Source organism: Oncorhynchus kisutch, linkage group LG15 (assembly GCF_002021735.2).
Source record: "Oncorhynchus kisutch isolate 150728-3 linkage group LG15, Okis_V2, whole genome shotgun sequence".
Taxonomy (NCBI): Eukaryota; Metazoa; Chordata; class Actinopteri; order Salmoniformes; family Salmonidae; genus Oncorhynchus; species Oncorhynchus kisutch.
The window spans coordinates 14,413,081-14,420,580 of NC_034188.2; the positions used below are offsets into that span (position 1 = coordinate 14,413,081).

Genomic DNA, 7,500 nt, shown 5'->3' on the forward strand with positions numbered 1-7,500 from the left:
CATGTCATCATGTCATGCGAAACGTATTTCCACACTTTTAGCTTTTTAAAACTTAACTGCTAACATGCACAATGTTTGGGACTGTATTAACAGTGGACTAATGAATAAAATACTGTGAGATGTTTTTGGTCCTTTAAACAGTCAGAGAGTCTACCAGAACCCACTGGATTCTCCAATTACATTGAAAGAGTTACAGGACAAAATAAAAACCCTCCAACCCAAAAAGGCCTGTGGTGTTGATGGTATCCTCAATGAAATGATCAAATATACAGACAACAAATTCCAATTGGCTATACTAAAACTCTTTAACATCATACTTAGCTCTGGCATCTTCCCCAATATTTGGAACCAAGGACTGATCACCCCAATCCACAAAAGTGGAGACAAATTTGACCCCAATAACTACCGTGGAATATGTGTCAACAGTAACCTTGGGAAAATCCTCTGCATTATTATTAACAGCAGACTCGTACATTTCCTCAATGAAAACAATGTACTGAGCAAATGTCAAATTGGCTTTTTACCAAATTACCGTACAACAGACCATGTATTCACCCTGCACACCCTAATTGACAATCAAACAAATCAAAACAAAGGCAAAGTCTTCTCATGCTTTGTTGATTTCAAAAAAGCCTTCGACTCAATCTGGCATGAGGGTCTGCTATACAAACTGATGGAAAGTGGTGTTGGGGGTAAAACATACGACATTATAAAATCCATGTACACAAACAAGTGTGCGGTTAAAATTGGCAAAAAACACACACATTTCTTCACACAGGGTCGTGGGGTTAGACAGGGATGCAGCTTAAGCCCCACCCTCTTCAACATATATATCAACGAATTGGCGAGGGCACTAGAAAAGTCTGCAGCACCCGGCCTCCCCCTGCTAGAATCCGAAGTCAAATGTCTGCTGTTTGCTGATGATCTGGTGCTTCTGTCACCAACCAAGGAGGGCCTACAGCAGCACCTAGATCTTATGCACAGATTCTGTCAGACCTGGGCCCTGACAGTAAATCTCAGTAAGACCAAAATAATGGTGTTCCAAAAAAGGTCCAGTCACCAGGACCACAAATACAAATTCCATCTAGACACTGTTGCCCTAGAGCACACAAAAAACTATACATACCTTGGCCTAAACATCAGCACCACAGGTAACTTCCACAAAGCTGTGAACGATCTGAGAGACAAGGCAAGAAGGGCATTCTATGCCATCAAAAGAAACATAAATGTCAACATACCAATTAGGATCTGGCTAAAAATACTTGAATCAGTCATAGAGCCCATTGCCCTTTATGGTTGTGAGGTCTGGGGTCCGCTCACTAACCAAGACTTCACAAAATGGGACAAACACCAAATTGAGACTCTGCACGCAGAATTCTGCAAAAATATCCTCCGTGTACAACGTAGAACACCAAATAATGCATGCAGAGCAGAATTAGGCCGATACCCACTAATTATCAAAATCCAGAAAAGAGCTGTTAAATTCTATAACCACCTAAAAGGAAGCGATTCACAAACCTTCCATAACAAAGCCATCACCTACAGAGAGATGAACCTGGAGAAGAGTCCCCTAAGCAAGCTGGTCCTGGGGCTCTGTTCACAAACACAAACACACACTACAGAGCCCCAGGACAGCAGCACAATTAGACCCAACCAAATCATGAGAAAACAAAAAGATAACTACTTAACACATTGGAAAGAATTAACAAAAAAACAGAGCAAACTAGAATGCTATTTGGCCCTACACAGAGAGTACACAGCGGCAGAATACCTGACCACTGTGAATGACTCAAAATTAAGGAAAGCCTTGACTATGTACAGACTCAGTGAGCATAGCCTTGCTATTGAGAAAGGCCGCCGTAGGCAGACTTGGCTCTCAAGAGAAGACAGGCTATGTGCTCACTGCCCACAAAATGAGGTGGAAACTGAGCTGCACTTCCTAACCTCCTGCCCAATGTATGACCATATTAGAGAGACATATTTCCCTCAGATTACACAGATCCACAAAGAATTCGAAAACAAATCCAATTTTGAAAAACTCCCATATCTACTGGGTGAAATTCCACAGTGTGCCATCACAGCAACAAGATTTGTGACCTGTTGCCACGAGAAAAGGGCAACCAGTGAAGAACAAACACCATTGTAAATACAACCCATATTTATGCTTATTTATTTTATCTTGTGTCCTTTAGCCATTTGTACATTGTTAGAACACTGTATATATATATATAATATGACATTTGTAATGTCTTTACTGTTTTGAAACTTCTGTATGTGTAATGTTTACTGTTCATTTTTGTTGTTTTTCACTTTATATATTCACTTTGTATGTTGTCTACCTCACTTGCTTTGGCAATGTTAACACATGTTTCCCATGCCAATAAAGCCCTTGAATTGAATTGAATTGAGTCAGAGAGTCAGAGAGTCAGAGAAGCCCATTTGATGAGATTGTTCCAGTAATGAGCAGTGTAAACAGGCTGTTCTCGAAACACACGAGCCGGAAGCTCGGACCACTGGAGACAGAAACAGGGCACCCAGAGCCACCTGAGAGAGGCGGAGGAAGCTGGTTGAAATATGATTTATTACTATACACTGATCTGTACAGGAAATTAATATTACACTGATCTGTACAGGAAATTAATATTACACTGATCTGTACAGGAAATTAATATTACACTGATCTGTACAGGAAATTAATATTACACTGATCTGTACAGGAAATTAATATTACACTGATCTGTACAGAACATTAATATTACACTGATCTGTACAGGAAATGAACATTACACCGATCTGTACAGGAAATGAACATTACACCGATCTGTACAGGAAATGAACAGTACACTGATCTGTACAGGAAATTAATATTGTTACTGATCTGTACAGGAAATGAACATTACACTGATCTTTACAGAAAATTAACATTACACTAATCTGTACAGGAAATTAATATTACACTAATCTGTACAGGAAATTAATATTACACTGATCTGTACAGGAAATTAATATTACACTGATCTGTACAGGAAATTAATATTACACTGATCTGTACAGAACATTAATATTACACTGATCTGTACAGAACATTAATATTACACTGATCTGTACAGAACATTAACATTACACTAATCTGTACAGGAAATTAATATTTACTGATCTGTACAGGAAATGAACATTACACTGATCTTTACAGAAAATTAACATTACACTGATCTGTACAGGAAATTAATATTTACTGATCTGTACAGGAAATATTATGTTACACCGGTCTGTACAGGAACCTTACATAAATACTCTGTGATTATGCAGCTCAGGCCTTCTCGTGCTCTCTCTCTCTCTCTCTCTCTCTCTCTCTCTCTCTCTCTCTCTCTCTCTCTCTGTCTCTCTCTCTCTCGCTCTCTCTCTCTCTCTCTCTCTCTCTTTTTCTCTCTGTCTTTCTATCATTCTCCCTCCATCTCTCTCTCTCTCAGACACCTCCTCATCTCCCTCGCCCTCTCTGTATAGCGTGTCTAGGTGGCCCAGAGGGATGGTTGTGCTAATTTACAGTAGGAGGGCAGTGCAAAGGCTCTGTCCCAAATGTCACCATTTTTCCAAACGAGTGCCCTACTATTGACCAATGTCCTATGGGTCCTAGTGCACTACCTAGGAATAGGGTGATATTTGGGAGGAACACTCAGTGTAGGAGCTGTTGAACAGAGGGATCGCTATGAAGGCATTATTATTATTCCATTCACAGGCTGATTTATCATTACGATTAGGATGATTAGGATGATTAGCTATCTTCACAATATCTCTTTCTTTCTCTCTCTCTCTCTCTCTCTCTATCTCTGTGTCTCTCTCTGTCTCTCTGTCTCTCTTTTCCACTCTCTCTCTGTCTCTCTCTCTCTCTCTCTCTCTCTGTCTCTCTGTGTGTGTGTCTCTCGCTCTCTCTCTCTCTGTGTGTGTGTCTCTCTCCCTCTCTCTCTCTCTCTCTGTGTGTGTGTGTGTCTCTCTCTCTCAATTCAATTCAATTCAATTCAAGGGGCTTTATTGGCATGGGAAACATATGTTAACATTGCCAAAGCAAGTGAGGTAGATAATAGCAAGTGAGGGGAAATTAAATAAGCATAAATATGGGTTGTATTTACAATGGTGTTTGTTCTTCACTGGTTGCCCGTTTCTCGTGGCAACAGGTCACAAATCTTGCTGCTGTGATGGTACACTGTGGAATTTCACCCAGTAGATATGGGAGTTTTTCAAAATTGGATTTGTTTTCAAATTCTTTGTGGATCTGTGTAATCTGAGGGAAATATGTATCTCTAATATGGTCATATGTTGGACAGGAGGTTAGGAAGTGCAGCTCAGTTTCCACCTCCTTTTGTGGGCAGTGAGCACATAGCCTTCTCTTGAGAGCCAGGTCTGTCTACGGCGGCCTTTCTCAATAGCAAGGCTATGCTCACTAAGTGTGTACATAGTCAAAGCTTTCCTTAAGTTTGGGTCAGTCACAGTGGACAGGTATTCTGCCACTGTGTGTACTCTGTTTAGGGCCAAATAGCATTCTAGTTTACTCAGTTTTTTTGTTAATTCTTTCCAATGTGTCAAGTAATTATCTTTTTGTTTTCTCATGATTTGGTTGGGTCTAATTGTGCTGCTGTCCTGGGGCTCCTGGGGCTCTGTGACTGAGAAGACATATGACCTGGTAGTAGCCCAGTCTCAACATGACTGAGAAGACACATGACCTGGTAGTAGACCAGTCTCAACATGACTGAGAAGACACATGACCTGGTAGTAGCCCAGTCTCAACATGACTGAGAAGACACATGACCTGGTAGTAGCCCAGTCTCAACATGACTGAGAAGACACATGACATTGTATGAAATCCAAAACAAAACTAAATGGGAAATATTATTGACATTACATTGCATTTTTCACTGGCTGTCCCTCAGGTTGTGGCATGAGGACACATATTTGGCTGCCAAAACTGCACATTTTGGCTTTTCACTCAATACATACTTTGTACTGAATGAACATTTGGGGAAAGAAAGTTTCTCTTAGGTCTGATAGGAAATGCAGCTCTACCTCTCCCCTGGAGCAGAGTGAGCACAGCCTGTCCTCTCTGGGCAGCCAGGTTTGCCTGTGACGACAGGTCTCAATAGCCAGACTGTGCTCACTGAGTCTGTAGTCTCCCTGTCTGTCTCTCTCCCTCTCTCAATTCAATTCAATTCAAGGGGCTGTATTGGCATGGGAAACATATGTTAACATTGCCTAAGCAAGTGCAGTAGATAATATACAGAAGTGAAATAAACAATAGAAATGAACAGTAAACATTACACTCACAGAAGTTCCAAAACAATAAAGACATTACAAATGTCGTATTATATATATATATACAGTGTTGAAACAATGTACAAATGGTTAAAGTACAAAAGGGAAAATAAATAAACATAAATATGCGTTGTATTTACAATGGTGTTTGTTTTTCACTGGTTGTCCTTTTCTTGTGGCAACAGGTCACAAATCTTGCTGTTGTGATGGCACACTGTGGTATTTCACCCAGTAGATATGGGAGTTTATCAAAATTGGGTTTGTTTTTGAATTCCTTGTGGATCTGTGTAATCTGAGGGAAATATGTGTCTCTAATATGGTCATACATTTGTCAGGAGGTTAGGAAGTGCAGCTCAGTTTCCACCTCATTTTGTGGGCAGTGAGCACATAGCCGGTCTTCTCTTGAGTGCCAGGTCTGCCTACGGCAGCCATTCTCAATTGCAAGGCTATGCTCACTGAGTCTGTACATAGTCAATTCTGCATGCAGAGTCTCAATTCGGTGTTTGTCCCATTTTGTGAATTCTTGGTTGGTTAGCGGACCCCAGACATCACAACCAATAAGGGCAATTGGTTGTATAATTGGTATGTCAAATTGTATGTTCCTTTTGATGGCATAGAATGCCCTTCTTGCCTTGTCTCTCATATCATTCACACTATTGTGGAAGTTACCTCTGCCGTTGATGTTTAGGCCAAGGTATGTATCGTTTTTTAGGGCAAAGGTGTCTAGATGGAATTTGTATTTGTGGTCCTGGCTACTGGACCTTTTTTGGGACATCATTATTTTGGTCTTACTGAGATTTACTGTCAGGGCCCAGGTTGGGCAGAATCTGTGCAGAAGTTCTGGGTGCTGCTGTAGGCCCTCCTTGACAGAAACACCAGATCATCAGCAAACAGTAGACATTTGACTTGAGATTCTAGTAGGTTGAGGCCGGGTGCTGCAGACTGTTCTAGTGCCCTCGCCAATTCGTTGATCTATATGTTGCCAATTTTAACTGCACACTTGTTGTTTGTTTACATGGATTTTATAACGTCATATGTTTTTCCCCCAACACCACTTTCCATCAATTTGTATAGCAGACCCTCATGCCAGTTTGTATAGCAGACCCTCATGCCAGTTTGTATAGCAGACCCTCATGCCAGTTTGTATAGCAGACACTCATGATAAATTGAGTCGATGGCTTTTTTGAAATCAACAAAGCATGAGAAGACTTTGCCTTTGTTTTGGTTTGTTTGGTTTGTTTGTTTGTCTATTAGGGTGTGCAGGGTGAATACATGGTCTAATTTAACATTTCCTCAGTCTGCTGTCAATGCAGAGGATTTTCTAAGGTTGCTATCCCGCAGTAGTTAATGGGGTCAAATTTGTCTCCACTTTTGTTGATTGGGGTGATCAGTCCTTGGTTCCAAATATTGAGGAAGATGCCAGAGCGAAGGATGAGGTAAAAGAGTTTAAGTATAGCCAATTGTTGTCTGTATATTTTATAATTTAATTCCAGGTAATTGGATAATCCAGTGGGTTCTGGTAGTCTTTATTAATATCTGATTCTAAGATTTGCATTTGATAATGTATATGTTTTTTCTGTTTGTTCTCTGTTATAGAGCCAAAACGTTTGGAGAAGTGGTTTACCCATACATCTCCATTTTGGATAGATAATTATTCATGTTGTTGTTTGTTTAGTGTTTTCCAATTTTCCCAGAAATGGTTAGAGTCTATGGATTCTTCAATTACATTGAGCTGATTTCTGACGTGCTGTTCCTTCTTTTTCCGTAGTGTATTTCTGTATTGTTTTAGTGATCAAATCAAATCACATTTTATTTGGCACATACACATGGTTAGCAGATGTTAATGCGAGTGTAGCGAAATGCTTGTGCTTCTAGTTCCGACCATGCAGTAATATCTAACAAATAATCTAACCTAACAATTTCACAACAACGCCCGCTCACATACGCCCGCTCACGGCCTGGGCGTATGTGTGACTTCCATGTTGAGGCCCTCTTTGCGGGGGTGGGGGTCATTGTGTGGGCAGGAGGGGTATGGGTCTGATCTGAGTGGCCTAAATGAGGTGTGGGCATTGTTGACATGGGGGGGTGGTTGATTGGTTGGGGTGGGGGTGTGGATGTGGCTGGTAGTGTTGTGGTCTGGATGTAGGTCCTCTTGGCGTCCTCTATGTGTAGGTTCAGGGGGGGTTCCGCAGGTCT

At 40.9% G+C, this 7,500-nt stretch overlaps 1 protein-coding gene across 5 annotated transcripts in view; it reads left to right on the forward strand.

Annotated features, from left to right (window-relative positions):
* LOC109905929 (actin-binding LIM protein 3) overlaps window positions 1-7,500 on the forward strand; it is a 93,663-nt gene that overhangs the window by 54,954 nt on the left and 31,209 nt on the right. The gene's annotated exons all lie outside the window — the stretch shown is intronic.